Source organism: Mytilus edulis, chromosome 6 (assembly GCF_963676685.1).
Source record: "Mytilus edulis chromosome 6, xbMytEdul2.2, whole genome shotgun sequence".
Classification (NCBI taxonomy): Eukaryota; Metazoa; Mollusca; class Bivalvia; order Mytilida; family Mytilidae; genus Mytilus; species Mytilus edulis.
This window is the reverse complement of record NC_092349.1, coordinates 53,076,652-53,097,140: the sequence shown is the minus strand read 5'-3', so window position 1 is coordinate 53,097,140 and position 20,489 is coordinate 53,076,652. Positions and strand designations below refer to the sequence as shown.

The following is a 20,489-nucleotide window of genomic DNA, read 5'->3' as shown; positions in this document are numbered from 1 at the left end:
TATATATAGAGCGACCCGCTCTTTGCACGTTTAAACCCTTGCAACAAACTCTTTTAAGGTTCTATTTGCGGCTGTTGCAAAGCAATTTGTTTTACCTTATTCAATGTACCCTGTTTTTTTAGTGGCAGACTGAATATCGATTCACTATACCGACAATATGGTTGTGGAATGAACCATTTGTGGATTCTTATAAATTCTATAGAACTTTTGGACTATTTCAAATCTCGGTCTATTTCTGAAATTAATTCTTCCATACTTTTGATTTTTTAATCTTGTATGCTTACATTGTCCATGTCAAATTTTAAAATTGTCTGTATAAACATTGAACGACAAAAATATGTGACATACATTTTCTGACGTCGGACACGCGAAGCAATGCATGTGTTTTTGATTTGATAGATGCTTTTGTGTTCTGTTAAATTTTTCTTTTAAATTGTTACACGATGAGGACTACTGTACTCATCTTTTGACTTTTTTTTTTATTTATGATGTCTGTTTAGTTCACACATCATTGTTAATAGAACGAAATTCTATGAACGTTCGTTCAAAGTGAGAGGTTTAGGGCTATAACATCACGCTTAATCCACCATTTTTACATTTGAAAATACATGTACCAAGCCAGGAATATGACAGTTGTTGTCTATTCGATTTTGATGTGTTTTGTCATTTGATGTTGCCATGATGAAGGACTTTCCGATTTGATTTTCCTCTGAGTTCAGTATTGTTGTGATTTTACCTTTTTGTAGAGTACTTCAAATACCCGAAACAAATATTTCCGATCGATTACAAGTTTTCAAATACGTTTAACTCCACTTTTATACAAGTGTATTCTATTTGAGGATTGTGTGAACAAACATCGGTCACTTAGCAGCAGTTGATCAGTTTTACTGACATTTTTGTAAAAGAGGGACGAAAGATACCAAAGGGACAGTCAAACTCATAAATCCAAAACAAACTGACAACGCCATGGCTAAAAATGAAAAAGACAAACAGAAAAACAATAGTACACACGACACAACATAGAAAACTAAAGAATAAACAACACGAACCCCACCAAAAACTAGGGGTGATCGCAGGTGCTCCGGAAGGGTAAGCAGATCCTGCTCCACATGTGGCACCCGTCGTGTTGCTTATGTGATTACAAATCCGGTAAATAGTCTAATTCGGTAGGTCATATTCATGAAAGGGAAGGGAATTGTAGTTACGACGTAAGGAACATATCCGATATCATTTGTGAAACGGTTATTCCATAACGGTCAACCAACTCGTGATGGCGTTCGTAAAATTTACGAAGGGATGATTTCAACTTCACCATTTGGAACTCTTGTAACCGTTGGCATAATTAAGCTTGTTCTAGATTATAGAATTTTAAAATAAAGAGAACAAACACGAAACAAAAGGATAGTGTTATAATACATGTATTAAGACTGAAAAAAACATGCAAAGTCATCCTGATGCCATTAATTTGATAAGGTGTTAGGAAAAGGTCTTTTGAGCTTTTGAGATAAAGATACTCATAAATAAGATTTTTAAAATTAACAAAAACTGCGCACCCTAGTACATATCCTTTGAACAGGTAAATTTTGTCGTGATCAGTTACCAGCTGATGTAGCAGCAATCAATAATTAATATAGCCGTAAACAGTAATTAGTATAGTTTATTGTGTTACATTAGCAGATACTTTTTTTATACAGTAGTGCCAAATTTCTTGTATATTTTTTTTTCTATTTTTTTGAATTTTATTAGTTAATACATAATCATAGTAATAATATAAAAATCAACTTGTAGTATTTGGTATATATATTAAATAACAAATGTCGGATAATGTTTTTATCGTCCTATATACTTATTCATGTTGTCAAAATAAAGAAGATATCACTCTTTTCAAAATGCATTATTCAATTAAAAGATAACGATACTTTAGACACAAACTTCATTAATGATCAATGAATTTTATATCCCCCCAAATGGATATAAGGGTCTTGACTTCAGTGTTACATCACTAATTTTTCTTTTCTATATTCATACTTATCAGCATGAAATGAATACAATAAATAGAACTCCCTTGAGCTATGTTTATATAATTTTAAACGTTTTTTTGTTAAAATCCGAGAATACCGTAAGAAAATATGTAAATATGTGTGTCCTGTAATATTACATAATACAGATGTATCCGAACCTTTGAACGTATCTCTGGTTTATTGAACTGAGAGATGTTCTTTTCAATTTGGTGATGATTTTTCGAAACAAGTTCTGTGTATTACTGGTAAGAATATGAAAATAGTATTGATTATGAAACATTTGTCAGCTGTACTCCTAAGTAACAGGGGAGTTTAACCCCACATGCAAAACTATAAAATTGAGAATGGAAATGGGGAATGTGTCAAAGAGACAACAACCCGACCAAATAAAAAACAACAGCAGAGGGTCACCAACAGGTCTTCAATGTAGCGAGAAATTCCCGCATGAACGCCATAATAATTTCCAAATTGTACACAAGAAACTAAAATTAAAATAATACAAGACTAACAAAGGCCAGAGGCTCCTGACTTGGGACAGGCGCAAAAATGCGGCGGGGTTAAACATGTTTGTGAGATCTCAACCCTCCCCTATACCTCTAACCAATGTGGAAAAGTAAACGCATAACAATACGCACATTAAAATTCAGTTCAAGAGAAGTCCGAGTCTGATGTCAGAAGATGTAACCAAAGAAAATAAACAAAATGACAATAATACATAAATAACAACAGACTACTAGCAGTTAACTGACATGCCAGCTCCAGACTTCAATTAAACTGACTGAAAGATTATGATTTCATCATATGAACATCAGGCATAATCCTTCCCGTTAGGGGTTTAGTATCATATCATCATAACATATATGAGAAGAACATAACCGTGTCATGCCAACAACTGTTTTTAGGATAAATGTGTTTAGTTCCGATGCAAAGACCTAATCAGTGACTCAATATTAACGCCAAAATATGCAATCTTTAATGACTTGACAACAGTATCGTAATTATATCCCTTCTTAATAAGTCTATTCAAAGGTTTTGTAAGTTTCTGAGGTGAATACTGACACCTTTGTGCTTTATAAAGAATATTTCCATAAAAAATTGGATGTGAAATACCTGAACGTATTAGAAGTCTGCATTTTGAGCTATATTTACGAATGATGTCTTTATACCGATGATAACATTTAGTAAATGTTTTGACTAGTTTGTGATATCGAAAACCCTGGTGTTATAATTTTTCAGTAATACATAAATTTCTCTCGTTAAAATCTAAAACACTGTTACATACACGAGCGAATCGTACAAGTTGAGATATATAAACACCGTAAGATGGTGACAAGGGAACGTCACCATCTAAAAACGGATAATTAACGATAGGAAATGAAAAATCATCCCTTTTATCATAAATTTTAGTATTCACCTTTCCATTAGTGATATAGATATCAAGATCGAGAAAAGGGCAGTGGTCATTGTTAGTATTAGCTTTATTTAAAGTAAGTTCAACAGGATACATTTCATTAATATACATACTGAAGTCGTCATTATTGAGAGCCAAAATATCATCCAAATATCTAAAAGTATTATTAAATTTGTTTATCAGATGTTGTTTCGATGGGTCTTTGCTTATTTTTGTCATAAATTGTAACTCATAACAATACAAAAACAGGTCCGCAATAAGTGGTGCACAGTTAGTCCCCATTGGAATTCCGATAATCTGACGATATACGGAATCCCCAAAGCGAACAAAAATGTTATCTAGTAAAAATTCAAGGGCATATATAGTATCAAAGCATGTCCAATTAACATAGTTTTTTTGTTTATTGCTACTAAAAAATGACCTAAAAGAGTTTGAACATATATATTCACATTCTGATTTTTTGAATGCCCATTTAATTAGGTGTGTGAATTTTTTCTTAATGAGAATGTGAGGCAATGTGGTATATAGGGTAGAAAAATCAAAACTTTGAACAGATTCAAAATCACCAATATAAGCATGCAATTTATCAAGTACTTCCAACGAGTTCTTGACACTCCAAAAGTAATTTATTCCACTATTTTCGAAGGCCTTATTTGAACAATTTATTATCAGGTTTTTAATTGTACCAAGTGTACTGGTAAGAAGAATAGACAATTTAGTAGTTGAACAATGGCTTGAAGACGAAATAAATCTATATTTGTAAGGGGTTTTGTGTAGCTTCGGAAGCCAATACATAGTTGGGACTTTCATTGTATTTGGCTCTGCTTGTAAAGCGGTGGCTAAAAGTTTATGTTTGTTACAGATTTCGTTTTCTGAAAATGGAGTCAGTTGGAATGTTGGTGAATTGGTGATTTCCTTTTTCAGAACCTCAATGTAAAATTTACGTCAAACAATAATAATATTATTAGCAGCTTTATCGGCCGGTACAAAAACAAATTCCTTGGCTAGTTCTTTTAGTTTATGTTTGATACGAGAAATAGGTTTATTGTGGTTATTGTTTATGGTAAAATGTTCTTTAAAATGTTGAATACGTATATCAACTATCTTCATTACTGAATTAAAAAAAGAGTTCAAAGATTTTTTGTCAGCTTTTTTCCGTTTTATCCATTTCATACAGTAAGTATGGAGTGAGTCGTGGATGATATTACGACACTCATTCCAATTAATAATTGACGGGGGACGATATTTAGGTTCTTTACTGAGGAATGATTTTAACTCTCGGTCTTGAACGATGTTAAGATCTCCTGTTATAACATGGGAAATGGGTTCATAAATATATTCGGAATTACTGCAATTACATGAAGTAGGTGTATTTTCACTGATATTAACATCTTTACACAATATAATTTCATTTAAAAAAAAAAATTTGCTAAGCATAAACGGAAATATATGATTTAACATACTACAACCGATAGGAAATATCATTGTTAAAGTTATAAGTGTTCAAGGACCAAAATCTATAAATAAAGTTTTGACATGATATATTCTTCCCATGTATTTTCTAAATAGGGTCACATGTACAAGGTTCGTCTAAATGTAAACATTTGTATTGTTCAATTTCATTCTATAGCATTTACTGATCTTATATTAACCTCACTTAACTTCCAGTACAACCGCTTTACTTATGTTGACTTTGATATAATTATATAACGGTAATATGCAATAAAACTTGTACACATTTTATATTAAAATAATTGAATTATACAAAGCATATTTCAGAAAACTATTAAATGTAGCAGTCAGTTACAAAGACATAACTTGGTAACAAGAGACTGATAAAGGATAACGAGGCACGACACAAGAAAAGTAGAAAAGATGTAAAAATATAGGGACAACACATCAGCTTGAACAAGAAAAGATATTTAACTACACGAACAGTGCTTGAACATAAACATAAAACGAAAAGAAAACCACACAATGCTTCGTGAATAATTGTTATCGTTGTAGTTTTAAAAGAAAGTTTATGCAAAGATTTAACTTTGATTAGGGAATTTCCGTTTTGAATTTTCCTCGGAGTACAATATTTTTGTGATTTAACGATTTTAACGATATATTAGACATGAGTTATAGTCGAAAACTAAGATGACGTGTAGTGCATTATTGCTGCCTTTATATGGTAAATAAAAGAAGAGCATTAAACAAAAATGTTTTCCAAAAGTAACAAGTGATAGTTTAGACAAACTACATATTGGTAGGAACTGGTTTATAAAACTCCTACAATAGAGCATCATTAGTTCATTACATATTTTAAAATCATATCTTTGGCAGTTAACGTGACAGTAAAACTGAACATATTAACCAGAGCACACATGTTTGGATAACTGAAAATATATATGACGTTAATAATTAATAGGAAAAACACACGGTTGATTCATTTTGCTGCTTGTAATGGTGATGAAATAAACACGGGCAATAAACAATGTTTATGGATAATAAACAATTATTTCTGCAAGCTCTTATTCGGGAATTTTCACGGTCTTGTAATATTTAAATTTGACTAATTATATGGATGTCTTAACTGATTACATCTTCTTAATGATTATTTATTATTTTAAAATGCGTACGTAAAAAAAAAAGAAATATCAATATTAATACAGGAACACATTTTAACAAGGAACACACCAACATATAATGCAATTTATTGACAAAAACAATTTACTGTATTGCAGATGGAAATGAGATATCAACATATTATATATTTTTGTTATACTTCAAAATGTTACCACATGCCAGTGATCACATGTTATTACATTACGTCCGGTCATACGTATGACAAGTGTTTTAACTACATCCTGTATGAAATTACCACTTTTGCATATGTCCATTAGGTTGTTATTAAGTATATTTCCCTGTATCAATTAACATCAATAATAAAAAAAAGAAGCAGACAACGATATTGAATTAAAGCTCTCCGACCGATTTCACGAATGTATTGGGATTATTTTCGTGATTTTACTGATCAAATTTTACTGTTTAAGACATAATGTATTCTAATGGCAGATTAAATAGTAGCCGATTGTTTATATTGACTGCAGTAGTTACTGCCATATAGTGCATTTGTTCCTAAACTGAAATTTGGTCATCGGGGACTTTCGTTAAATGGGTGGTCAGTTTTAAAAACAAAAAACACATCTTGTAATGAACTTTATCGACCCTGATCAATGTGACTACAGACAAGTATTGTAAAATTAAATTAAAAGTGTGGGAAATGAATGATCAGAAATGAGCAAAAACAGCAAGTTTTAAACAATTAAAAAAATGACAGATGCAGAAGCAAATGTGTTGTTTTTACGTCTGAACGACTAACGACTTACGACAAACGACTAAAGGACTATTTTGCACATTTATTATTTAAATGAACGATGTCAACATTGACACACAAGATAATTATTTATGTAAGTGACAAATGGATTGTGTCCTACTCCTGATCATTACTTTTTGATTTAAAAGTGAGAATGGAAATGGGGAATGTGTCAAAGAGACCACAACCCGACCATGGAACACACAACAGCACCACAAACAGGTCTTCAATGCAGCGAGAAATTCCTGCTCCTGGAGGCGGCCTTCAGCTGGCTCCTAAACAAATATTGATAATGAACTCAATAGTAAACCAATGGGTTCATGGAACTAGAGCGTCAGAAAACTACTTTTGTCCTTTTTGTCAGCAAAATGATATTTGTTTTTAACAAAGATTTACGTCAGCATAACTATTTGCGTTACTATTGAGAACAGAAAGCTTTGTTTAAATGTTAGTTTACTGGACTTTCTTAACACTCAAAGCAATATTAGGGTTCTTGTTACCGTTCGTCAGCTTGTTGTGATTAGACGGATTTTCCTCACAACCGTTTATTGTTGTGTCAGGTTCGACATATTTGTTTATAACATTCGGAAGTTCACTGGTTTCATATATAAACTGAGTAACTGCCTGTAATTTTAAATTATGTGTGATCTTGCTTTCTGATTTTTGATACTGGTTACATGAAATCTGACTGTATTTTTGTAGGGATTGATACATATGAGAACATTTATTATCGATAGTATCTTTATCAACACCCGATGAACGTTCAATAAAGTGATGAATCGTCACTGGTACTCTATTTCCATGTGAATGATCACGCCTGTTTTCCTTAGATTTAGAAGGGATCACATTTTCGAAATTATTTTGAACTATAGCGAAAGAACAAATTGAAATACTATCTTGATTTTCAATTTGGTTCTCTGATTTCTCGCCTTCTCCTTCAGCTGCAAAAACAGGATCAAGATAATCTCTATTAACTTGTCCAGTGATTGTTGTGGTAGACGTACTTTCTAGTGGAACAAAGTAAACAGCTTCTACTTTTGGTGATGGTGCTGTCACGCACAAACCTGTCATATTATCGGTTATAACGTTTTCGTCAATTTCATCATAGGTGCCAGTATACGGAGAAGATTCTAAAACTACTTCTTTCATTTTAGATCTTTTAGTTGATTTTCGCTGTTGGTAAGAACGTAAAAAATGAGTAAACGCAGTCAACAGTATAACGCCCGCTATACATAGTGCATACAAAAGCCAATCCTTATTTGATGATCCTACAAAAATGAAATCCATATATCAGAGCAGTAGATAGATGTACAAGAGAAGACTAAAGTGTATTAAAAGAAACAGAACTGAGATTCACGAAGAAACGTCATAAACTTTGCATTACTATTGTTACTTACTCAGAATTAAAAAAGGCATAGCAAGTATACAAGTTACAAATATATAACCTAAACTTGTAACATGAGATTAACAGACAACTTTCCAAAATGTGTTCCTCCATGTAACATGCGAATATGATATCGTCACAATAAGAATCAATTGTTCGATGACATCGGTTGGCCGATTAACCTCTGATCAACTATAGTTCGCTTTTGGTTAAATTGGAACTGCTAATTGCAAATAACATTTCAGTTATTTTTGATAATGATTTATATTAAAGAAATTGATGCTTCTACCTACCATTGTATTTTTTTCTTTCTAAGTTTCACATGCATTAATGTCGTATACCAAAGAAGACTAAGTTGTTGTGTTTAAATTGTCAACTTCTCTGTTCGTTACAGAATCCATGCAACAACTATATAATATAATGCGATCAAGAGATATCGATTTGCAAGAAGATAGATGAAGGAAGATGTGGTATGAGTGCCAATGAGACAACTCTCCATCCAAATAACAATTTATTAAAGTAAAGCATTATAGGTCAAGGCATATTTTATTTCCTTTTCTAGGCACAATTTCTCTACTTATCCAAAATACATGGCATTATTTCAGAATTTCAAGCCAGTCATTAGGATCCTCTTTTCTGTATAAAGACCCATTGTTTCTGTTTTAGTTATTCATTTTTTTAATTTTCCGCGAACTATTTTTCTTGCGGTTCATAGGGGTATCGCAAGATGTCTTTCATATGTTTTGGATATTGTATTGAACATTGAAACTCACTCTTTTTAGACAAGTTATTTTTTGGAAGAGTTAATTCCGAAAACAATGTTTATTTTTCTTGTTTGTGTAGTATCTCTTCCTTAGGAAAAAAGAAGATAATCACAGAATTATTTTTCATGTTTGTTCGTATTTTGGCTGGTTTAGATCTAAGCGATCCGTTCAATAGTTATGGGAGTTATCTACCTTTGTTAACTGAATTTGGTGGTTATATTATTGATTGTTTGATTGTTGGTTGATTAACGTCTAGTGGCAAATATTTTATGCATGTTCCGGACAAAAGTTACGTTATTAAAACTCACCAATACTTACCCGTATTATCATAGAAATTTTTTATATGAGGTCCTACGGTATAAACTTTGAAAATGAGGTAAATGTAAAAGGTCAATATCCTTTTCTGAATTTTGACTTTTGCTTGCTATTCCTGTTTTACACACCAGAGAGACACGTGCACTCAGCTCTTACTCGATTCATGATGAGCAGAAACTGATGCTTTCTTTTTGTTGTAATCAAGGAGGTATATATATACATGTATGTTGAGATAGCAGTAATGTGAATATTTGTTTTTGCGAAGATTTTTTAAGGTTACCTGGCCCAAAGGGCCAAATGAACTTTTCTCATCACTTGTCGTCCGTCGTCCAGTGTCTGCCGTCCGGCGTCTGTAAACTTTTACAAAAATCTTCTCCTCTGAAACTACTGGGCCAAATTTAACCAAACTTGGCCACAATTATCATTGGGGTATCTACTTTAAAAAAAAGTCCTTATTGTTAAAAATTTAATTATTTCAGTGTGTGGTTATGAATTAGAAATAAGAGGTATACCTGAAAAACATAAAAAAGACTTAAATAAGATAATATGGGATTTTATTTGGGATGGTAAAGTGAATCAAGTAGACCGGAAGGTTTGTTGTTTAGACGGTAAAAAGGGGGGCATGGGGATGGTAAATTTGGATAGTTGGATTGAAAGTAAATATATCAAATCGATATATTCAATATTACATAAGCCATTATCAAGTTGGAATGCGATAGGTAAATTTTGGTTAAAAAAATATGATAAAAAATTTGCAGATAAACTTTTTCTGTGTAGATGTTCAGACCTTTCAGGTCTTGAGATAAAAAAACTACCACATTATTACAAAAACGCTTTACAATCGTGGTCAAAATTGACAAGGATCACACAGGGTATAATAACTAATAAAATTGAAGTAAAAAAACAGCCTTTATTTGGAAACTCAAATATTTTATTTCAAAGAAAATCTATATTTTATTCTTCTTTTTCAAAAAGTCTAATAAAAACTATTGGTGATATATGGGATGATAATACCAATGAATTTAAATCGTGCAATGAAATATATCAACAACTTATAGATAAACGCAATTGTATTTCGGAATATTCACGAATTAAAAGTGCCGTACCGCAAATTTTTATACAGGTTTTAAGAAATAACGATGTACAACGCACTTTAAAAAACTACAAAATCGAAATTTCTGAAAACTTTGAATTTATAAATCCTGATAACAAAATCATTAAAATCAAAGATTTGACATTAAAATATCTGCAGTTAAACTTAAACATAACTGAGACCCCTAGATGTCAAACAAAATGGGAAAATTTGTATAACGAGTACATAAATTGGGAAAAAATTTGGCTAAATCTCAGTAAACTGGATATTAATAGAAAAGTTAAAGAGTTTCAATGGAAATGTATACACAGGATTATATATACAGAAAACAGACTGCAAATAATGCGTATGTCAAATGGAAAATGTCATTTATGTGATGAAAACAATAACATTGAAACTCTTGAGCATTTATTTTACCAATGTAACAATGTTAACCCATTGATAGAAACAGTTATCAAAAATTTACAACTGTGTAACTTAATAAATAACGATGCACTCGTTGAAAAAGATATTCTATTAGGAATCTGTTTAGATAATTCGAATAATATAATTGTTAACGCAATAATACTTTATTTTAAATGGGCTATTTGGAAAATACGTAATAAATGCAAATTCGAAAAAAATAAACTGAGTATGCAGTCTATACAGGCTTTGTTGAAATTGCATATGAAAAACGAATTAAAACTACTTTTACTACGGTCAGATATAAAATATATATGTAGATTAAAAATTGAACTCTATATCGGAAATATGTAGGTAAATATTTTTAGTTCAACTGCTCTAAACTAAAGGTGTGTTTGATTCCATATGTAATAATAATACTATATCTTAGGAAGAACGTAGGGAACACTATGTTTGTTTGGTATTGTTTTTTTTTTTTTACAGAAAGAAAGATTTGTACTGTAATTGATATTTGAATCTATGTCTGTGCATATTAATATGTTTATTAGTAAATTACACACATCACGTTTATTATACATCAGTTCTCACCACATGTGCTTTACACTTTTATAATCCCTACGTCAGTCATAGAATCATTTCAACTTTTGTTCATTCACATTAATTCAATAATTTCCAATTCTAACTATAACTATTATTATTTTTTCAATCAAATATATAGTTTTCACGTTTAAATCAACACATGTATAATGTAAGTCAGTGAACCGGATATACGTTAATTATTATGAATTACAGTGCCAGTGATGCGTAGCAGGTAAAATCAATTGTATTGGTTATTTTTAAATGTATACTTATGTAAACTATGGGAAGTTTAAACTCACTTGATATTTTCCCTGGTCAAGTGAGGCTGTTAAAAAACAGGGGTCCCTAAGTATGCGACCTGGGCTACTTAGGTATTTATATAGCAGGAAATAATTGAATAAAAATATTTGTTATCGTAAAAAAAAAAAAAAAAAAAATCTGTCCGATGACCCGGCCAATCAACCAAGATTGCCGCCTTGGCTCAAAATAGAACAAAGAGGTAAAATGTAGATTTTGGCTTATATCTCTGATTCCGAAGCCTTCAGAGCAAATCCGACATGGGGTATTATTGTTTATCAGGTCAAGATCTATCTGCCGTGAAATTTGCAGATGACTCGAACAACCAGTTGTTTGGTTGCTGCCCCTGCTTGGTAATTTTAAGGAAATTTTGCAGTTTTTGGTTATTATCTTGAATATTATTATAGATAGAGATAAACTGTGAACAGCAATTATGTTCAGCAAAGTAAGATCTACAAATAAGTCAAACATGACCAAAATGGTCAATTGACCCTTTAAACAGTAATTGCCCTTTATAGTAAATTTTTACCAATTTTTCGTAAATTTTTGTTATTTTTATAAAAATCTTCTTCTCTGAAACTACTGGGCTAAATTTACCCAAACATGGTCACAGACTTTATTGGGGTATCTAGTTTAAAAAATGTGTCCGGTGACCCGGCCAACCAACCAAGATGGATGCCATGGCTAACAATAGAACAAAGGGGTAAAATGCAGATTTTAATTTCAATCTCTGCAACCAAAACATTTAGAGCAAATCTGAAAACTGTAAAATTGTTTATTAAGTCAAGATCTATCTGCCCTGAAATTTTTAGATGAATCAGATAACTGGTTGTTTGGTTGCTGCCCCTAAATTGGTAATTTTGAGGAAATTTTGCCGTTTTTGGTTATTATTTTGAATATAATTATAGATAGAGTTACACTGTAAGCAGCAATAATGTTCAGCAAAGTAAGATCTACAAATAGGTCAACATGACCAAAATGGTCAATTGACCCCTTAATGAGTTATTGCCCTTTATAGTCAATTTTTAACAATTTTCAATAATTTGGTAAACTTTTGTAAATTTTTTAAAAGCATTTTCCTCTGTAACTAAAGGGCCAAGTTTATTATGAATAGAGAAAATTGTAAGTAGCAAGAATGTTCAGTAAAATAAAATTGGTAATTTTGAGGAAATTTTGCCGTTTTTGGTTATTATTTTGAATATAATTATAGATAGAGTTACACTGTAAGCAGCAATAATGTTCAGCAAAGTAAGATCTACAAATAGGTCAACATGACCAAGATGGTCAATTGACCCCTTAATGAGTTATTGCCCTTTATAGTCAATTTTTAACAATTTTCAATAATTTGGTAAACTTTTGTAAATTTTTTAAAAGCATTTTCCTCTGTAACTAAAGGGCCAAGTTTATTATGAATAGAGAAAATTGTAAGTAGCAGGAATGTTCAGTAAAATAAAATCTACATACACATCACCATCACCAAAACACAATTTTGTCATCAATCCATCTGTGTCCTTTGTTTAAAATGCACATAGACCAAGGTGAGCGACACAGTCTCTAGTGTTTGCTCCTCTTCGTTTAAACGCTGTAGATTTCTGTGAAAAACCGGAGACATTAATTTGGATTTAAACGACTAGAGCTTCAAGTGCCTGCCGTAAATTGCAGCATTTAATACATTTTCGGAAATATGTAATGCATTTGTACTCTACGAAACAGGGAAAAAGCTGTGCACACATATTTTATATATACCGACAATATACTATATAATACATATATTGTATATACATATACCTGATATGGGGTTCTAACATAAAATGTCGCTTTATCATTAAACCATTAAACATTTGTGTCAAAAATAAACATATTAGTTTCTTCAAATATTACATTGCAGAACAACGCGGAATAATGGGAAAATGTGCTTACATTTTCTTTAAGGTGGTACCCAACACTTTCACTAAAAACAATTTGGCTCGTTTAATTTTCATAAAATGTTGACAATGTCTTTACTTTGACCCTTCAACTAAAACATAAAAATTTCAAAAATTTTGAACCAACTGTTTTTTCAGAAAAAATACACTGGTGATATAGCAGTTTGACAAACACCAATATTTTGATCATTGAGAATCTTAATATTCCCTTTACAACACAACGTAATTAAAACGTTTAGCTGACTTTACAGAGTTATCTCCCTATAGTGTTAGGTACCACCTTAAATAAATATACAGTTATGTTTTAGAAAGGCTCTTAGACTTTCTCTGAAGTAATTTCGTGAACCCTAATCTAAACACAACTTCATCTTACATTGTCAGTCAAAATATTTGCTATTTATCCCGGTCGACCCATTTTTCAAAATATATCTAGTAAATTGTTTTTTGTCCTAAATTTACATGAACATTTTGCCAACTGATGTCAAGCAAACAACTACGAACAATCAATTTCAACCAAAACCACGTTAAAGAAATAGTTTGAACACAAATTACACTGTACATGTATGTAAAAGAAAGAAAGAAACAATATTCAAAAGAACAGGCCTATTGTTCAATCGTTGGTATTCTTCCGAACACCTATTTAATGAATGGCCTATTTACAAAAATGTATAATATTAACGTCTTTTTTTGTCTACTCCTGAAAATGGTAAAATCCAGCTCAAGGAAATATATTTCTTAGGTAGACAATTCTAAGAAAAATATAATTACATATATTCAAGGTTTTGTAACACATTTAATGTGAAATTTTACCAAGCCCTATCAATTATAGTTGAACAAAGTATTTTTATATATTTGAGACGAGCCTTAATCTGTAATATAAATGCAGATATTGTAAGTGTTTGCGAAACTCATCTGTCGGGGACAAATGAACTAAATTTAGCAGAAGATGGATATAAATGGTATGGATCTAATAGAAATTTTATTCACAGAAATGCCCCGAAAGCTTCCGAGGTGTAGGATTTCTTGTTCAGCATTTTATATTGAAAAGTTTTAATGTACGTATTATAGAAACCCTTAAGAGCATGTGTCGCTCACCTTGGTCTATGTGCATACATGTATTAAACAAAGGACACAGATGGATTCATGACAACATTGTGTTTTGATAATGGTGATGTGTTTGAAGATCTTACTTTACTGAACATTCTTGCTACTTACAATTTTCGCTATCTATAATAAACTTGGCACTTTACACATACAATGAAATAATCGAATCCGAAAGAATCCAGCATCTTATTGGAACAAGAAGTAGAATTTTAGACCATGCGTTTTTAATATTTGATTATGTCGAAAACTTGATAATTAAATCTGAAAATGTGAAATATAACGTTTTGTCGACAAAGAAAAGATTTAGATTTAAAGAAATACCGTCAAACTTTATGTGATCCGACATCACGAAAGAGGCTATAAATATGGTTATTCGTCAAATTGAACTTTGCAGAGAACAGCAAGAAGACATTGGTACGGTCTACGAACAAATATGCAAAAAAAATGAAAGAAACAATACCATATCATGAGGCGTCTAGGAAAATAAAAAAAAAACATTGAATTAAGTGATTTATGGGTAATTATGCACAGTTGTGAGAAACAATTTAGGAAATCTAAAACCGGTAAAGGTAAACGTGAGACACGAGACAAATTTGTAATGGCGCAAAAGAAATTCGATATGCGTTTACGATTTCATGAACGGAAATATAAGCAGGATTTAACTTTACAAATAGAAACTATGAATACAGAAGATCCAAAAAAAAATTGGGGCCGAATTTCAAAAACTTGGTCCTAAGAAGAAGAATTATATTTCGATAGAATGTGTTAATGACGATGGTTCTATGTCATTCGATGAGAAAACAGTGATAAACAACTGGGAATCCGATTTTAAATTTGTACATGAAAAACAATGACGATTACGATGATTAATTGTTACAGCCAACTTTAAGACGGTGGATTTCTATTGTTTGAAGATGGAATCGGCTTGTTAAAATGGACAATGATAGACTTACGAAAAAGCTTGTTCTTACTTACGAAAAAGCTTTTTCTTTGGAACTATAATAAATCGGGCCAGTCGAGCTCTCAGATGAAGGAAATTTTTCACAAAGTGGACATGGACAGTTGCTATGAATATGTAAATTTTTGCAACATTGAACTTTTTCAAACAAAGATTATGGAATACTGTGAAAACGATTGGACTGGTAAAATCACTACTCTCCCCAAATTAAAGACTTACATTACTATTAAACAGAAGTACGAGACATAACTTTACGTCAAAATGAACATCAAGAAACAAGAACGATCAGTTATGGCAGAATTTCACTGTGGAATTCTACCTTTACGCATTGAAACTGGACGATTCAGAAATGAGGCACCTGATGAACTATTTTGCACTTTCTGCGATAACGGATCTGTTGAAGATGAACAACATTTCTTGGTGTACTGTAAAGCTTATCATAATTTAAGATTATTATTTGAATCAGTGAACCTTGATAGTAATTTTATTGATAATAGAACATTTGATAATTTAATGACTCTTCATCAAAGACAAACTGCCAAATATTTTTCTGTAAAAGAAAGGATCTTCTTTATAAGTAACAATCACATTGCGTATTGACAATTTCAACATTAGGTTTAAAGTGACTTATACATGTTATAGGTCCAACGAGCCGGGTGTAAATTCATTTAACGATTGTATTCTTATTATGTAATATTATATATACTACACATGCCACAATAATAAATGATATACTCACTTACTATATAATTCCACCATTATATAACTTTCAATTAAAGTTACTTTTAAAAATCAAATAACTAAATGCTCCAGGAAGCCTGTGTCGTTCACCTCACATTTTCATTTACAATTGATGCATGAAATAATGCAACCGTTATACGTTTGCTTTAGTTTAGTGAATTTGTCTCAGTTGTTTCAGCAGAAAACTTTTGTGAAAATTACAAAAACATATTAAGTCAATTAACCTTTTTTGGTCAGGTTGACTTATTTGTATATCTGACTTTGCTGAACAATATTGCTGTTTAAAGTTTATCTCTATCTATAATAATATTGGATATAATTACCAAAAACTGCAAAATTTCATTATAGTTACTCATGCAGGAGCAGCAACCCAACAACGGCTGAAAATTTCAGAACAGATAAATCTTAACCTGGGACTTGGGACAGGCGTAAAAATTCGGCGGGTTTAAACATGTTTATGAGATCTCAGCCCTCCCCCTATACCTCTAGCTAATGTAGAAAAGTAAACGCACAACAATACACACATTACAATTCAGTTCAAGAGGAGTGCGAATCTGATGTCAGAAGATGTAACCAAAGAAAATAAATAAAATGACAATAATACATACATAACAACAGACTACTACATGTAGCAGTTAACTGACATGCCAGTTCATTTCATCTAGAATATATCATGTATTTAATTCTGTGAAAAATTGGATTATGATCACATAACTTATTCAAACAAAATGACATGAACAAATATAACTTCCAAATTGTAAAGAAAGGGAAATACATTTTATTATTGTAATTTTCATAAGGGTATGAAAAGACTACTTCAATCTATTACATGTATCCAAGAAACATACTAATACAAGTTTTCTGTTTAATATAATTGAACATGGCCATTGTTATATTATAGTTCGTTTGTGTGTAACATTTTAACATTGTGTTTCTTTAGTGTCGTTTGTTTTCTCTTACTTTTTAGTGTGAATTCACATTACTATAAGACGTGTCACGGTACTTATCTATCCCAAATTCATGTATTTGGTTTTGTTGTTTTATTTGTTATTCTCATAGTATTTTTCTAATGCTTAGTCCGTTTCTGTGTGTGTTACATTTTTATGTTGTGTCGTTGTTCTCTTATATTTAATGCGTTTCCCTCAGTTTTAGTTTGTTACCCCGATTTTGTTTTTTGTCCATGGATTTATGAGTGTTCCCCTGACTATTGTGTTTCTACCGTTTTTGAAAGAAAAAAACAAACAAACAAAAACATTAGTTTTAATCCTTTCCTGAGGAACATTTTTTGTCAGAACTTTGAAATAAGCCTGCTTTTAAACATAGCCGTATTTGAAACCACCTTTTTCAACTTTTGATCTTCAGTGCTGTACAACTTTGTACTTTTTTTCACTTTCGATCTTTTATATCTGGGCGTCACTGGTGAGTCTTCTGTGGACGAGGCGCGTTTTTGACGTATTGAATTTTAAACCTGATGCTTTTTGTTATCCATGAATCATGTGTTTCTTTGTCTAATACGTTCTCCTTTTTATTTTTATTGTAGTCCTGTAATATTATGTTGTCATTTCAATGTTATATTTAACATTGCCATTAAAGTGAAAGGTTTGGCATGCCACAAAACCAGGTTCAACCCACCATTTTTTCCTTTAAAAATGTCCTGTACCAAGTCATGAATATGGCCATTGTTATATTATAGTTCGTTTCTGTGTGTGTTATATTTTAACGTTGCGTCGTTTGTTTTCTCTTATGTGTAAATTTACATTGCGATAAGACGTGTCACGGTATTTGTCTATCCCAAATTCATGTATTTGGTTTTGATGTTATATTTGTTATTTTCGTGGGATTTTGTCTGATGATTGGTCCGTTTCTATGTGTTACATTGTAGTGTTGTGTCGTTGTTCTCCTCTTATGTTTGGTGCGTTTCCCTCAGTTTTAGTTTGTTACCCCGATTTTGTTTTTTGTCCATGGATTTATGAGTTTTGAACAGCGGTATACTACTGTTGCCTTTATTTTTCTTCTTTAAGAAAAAAAAACCACTTCACTTTGTTCTTCTTCAACAGTGTCAAGTAAAAAAGATAATAATGTACAACGAATTTCGAAAAACGTACATGCATTACAACAGATCGATTTCAAATGGTTATTTTTAAAGTTCAAATACAGTAAGAATTTTAAACATATTTTAAAATATTGAACATTTGTTGCCTTTGATGCAACATCATGCAACAGCATTATAAAAATGAATATAAAATAATTCCGTTTAGATTAAAACAAGTTATATTATAAGATACATACCATTGAGAATTAAAATTGGGGATATGTCAAAGAAACAACAACCCGACAATAGCCGAAGGTCACCAATGGATCTTTATTGTAGCGAGAAAAATTCATGCACCCGAAATGGTCCTCATCTGGCTCCTAAATAAAATTGTGTACTAGTTCGGTGAAAATGGACGTCACACTTAACTCCAAAACAAAAAAATGAACTAAAATTAAAAAAAATATACAAGGCCAGAGGCTCTTGACTTGGGACAGGCGCAAACATACTGCGGGGTAAACATGTTTTGTGAGATCTCAATCCTCCGCCTATACCTCTAGCCATTGTAGAATAAACAAATACATAGCAACAGGTCCAAAAATAATCATTTTAAAAGGAGTTAGAGTCTGATGTCAAAACAGGTACATTTGTAACAAAAGAAACTAAACAAAATGACAATGATACGTAAATTAACAAAGAACTACTAGCAGTTACTACATTGTAACATACCAGCTCCCAAACTCAATTAAACTGATTGAAAGATTGTGTCTTTATCATGTACAATCACTCCTTTTATATATTCCAATATTACACAAACTAGACAGTTCAGATAGAGATAACAGTGTGCCAATTACATATGATTTGTAAAAATGTTCTTTTTTTTATGACAAAGTGATATTAGTTATCTTGGTGTAATCACGGCTGTAGAGATTTTTAAACCAGATTTAAAAATTCATACTTCCTGAGGTGTAGCCAAATGTAGGGTTTTGATTTTACAATATGGAAATATAAAACAAAACATCTGTTGCTCGATTTGCATAGATGTGAAGTTGAGCATGGCTGGTATGGTTTGTAAGTACTCATCATTAAAACAAAATTGGACCATTCAAAAGTCAGTTCAACACCAATTTACTATATATATGAGGATACATTGTTTATCTACAAAACTAAAACAAAATGAAAATTGTTGTCTTGTTTCCAAAAAAAAGAAAAAAATGGAAATATAGGTGCACTTTGGGTACCCTCACGTATTCATTTTTTTTCAAACAAAGGACATATGTTTGGGATGAATTATGATACATATTGTACAATCCATACTTTCACCTTTTGGCAAACCTGAATAACATTTATTTATCTTGTACTGTATGTCATTAAATATAAATGAATTCGTTTTTTAATAGTTATTAAAGGTACCAGGACTATTATTCAGCACCCCAGACGCGCGTTTCGTCTACATAAAACTCATCAGTGACGCTCGTATCAGAATATGTATAAAGCCAAACAAATACAAAGTTGAAGGGCATTGAGGATCCACAATTCCAAAAGGTTGTGCCAAGTACGGCTATGGTGATCTATGCCTGGGATAAGAAAATCCTTGTTTTTTCGAAAAATTCAAAGTTTTGTAAACAGGAAATCTATAAAAGTAACCACATTATTGATATTCATGTCAACACCGAAATATTGACTACTGCAACACACATTGTTAATTAAATCAATGTACAATACGTGCCAATATTGTCCACCGGACAGTAAATGAACTTAAAATCTTAAAGAAACAATAATGTGGTGATCTTATTAAAGTATATATAGGTGGTGAACTTATTAAAGTATATATAGAGATCAATATATGGCCTTTTCCATATCGGGCCGGGTATCATCTCGAGACCCCCATATCAGCCCGAGACGTAGTCGTTATCATATACTTCCGACATTTGTTTTATGTATGGCAAATTAACAAATAAAATAACTAAAACAGTCAAAAACTTTATATAAAAGTTAAATTATGAATAAAAATAAATACACGATAATTGCCCAACAATAACATCGCTACCTCCATACTCCATATTTATTTATGTTTCTATTTCCTATTGAGGCATTTTGAA

The 20,489-nt window shown here is 31.5% G+C and overlaps 1 protein-coding gene across 1 annotated transcript in view; it reads right to left on the bottom strand.

Moving 5' to 3' along the window:
* Nucleotides 1–20,489, bottom strand: part of LOC139527859 (uncharacterized) — a 70,627-nt gene that overhangs the window by 15,548 nt on the left and 34,590 nt on the right. The gene's annotated exons all lie outside the window — the stretch shown is intronic.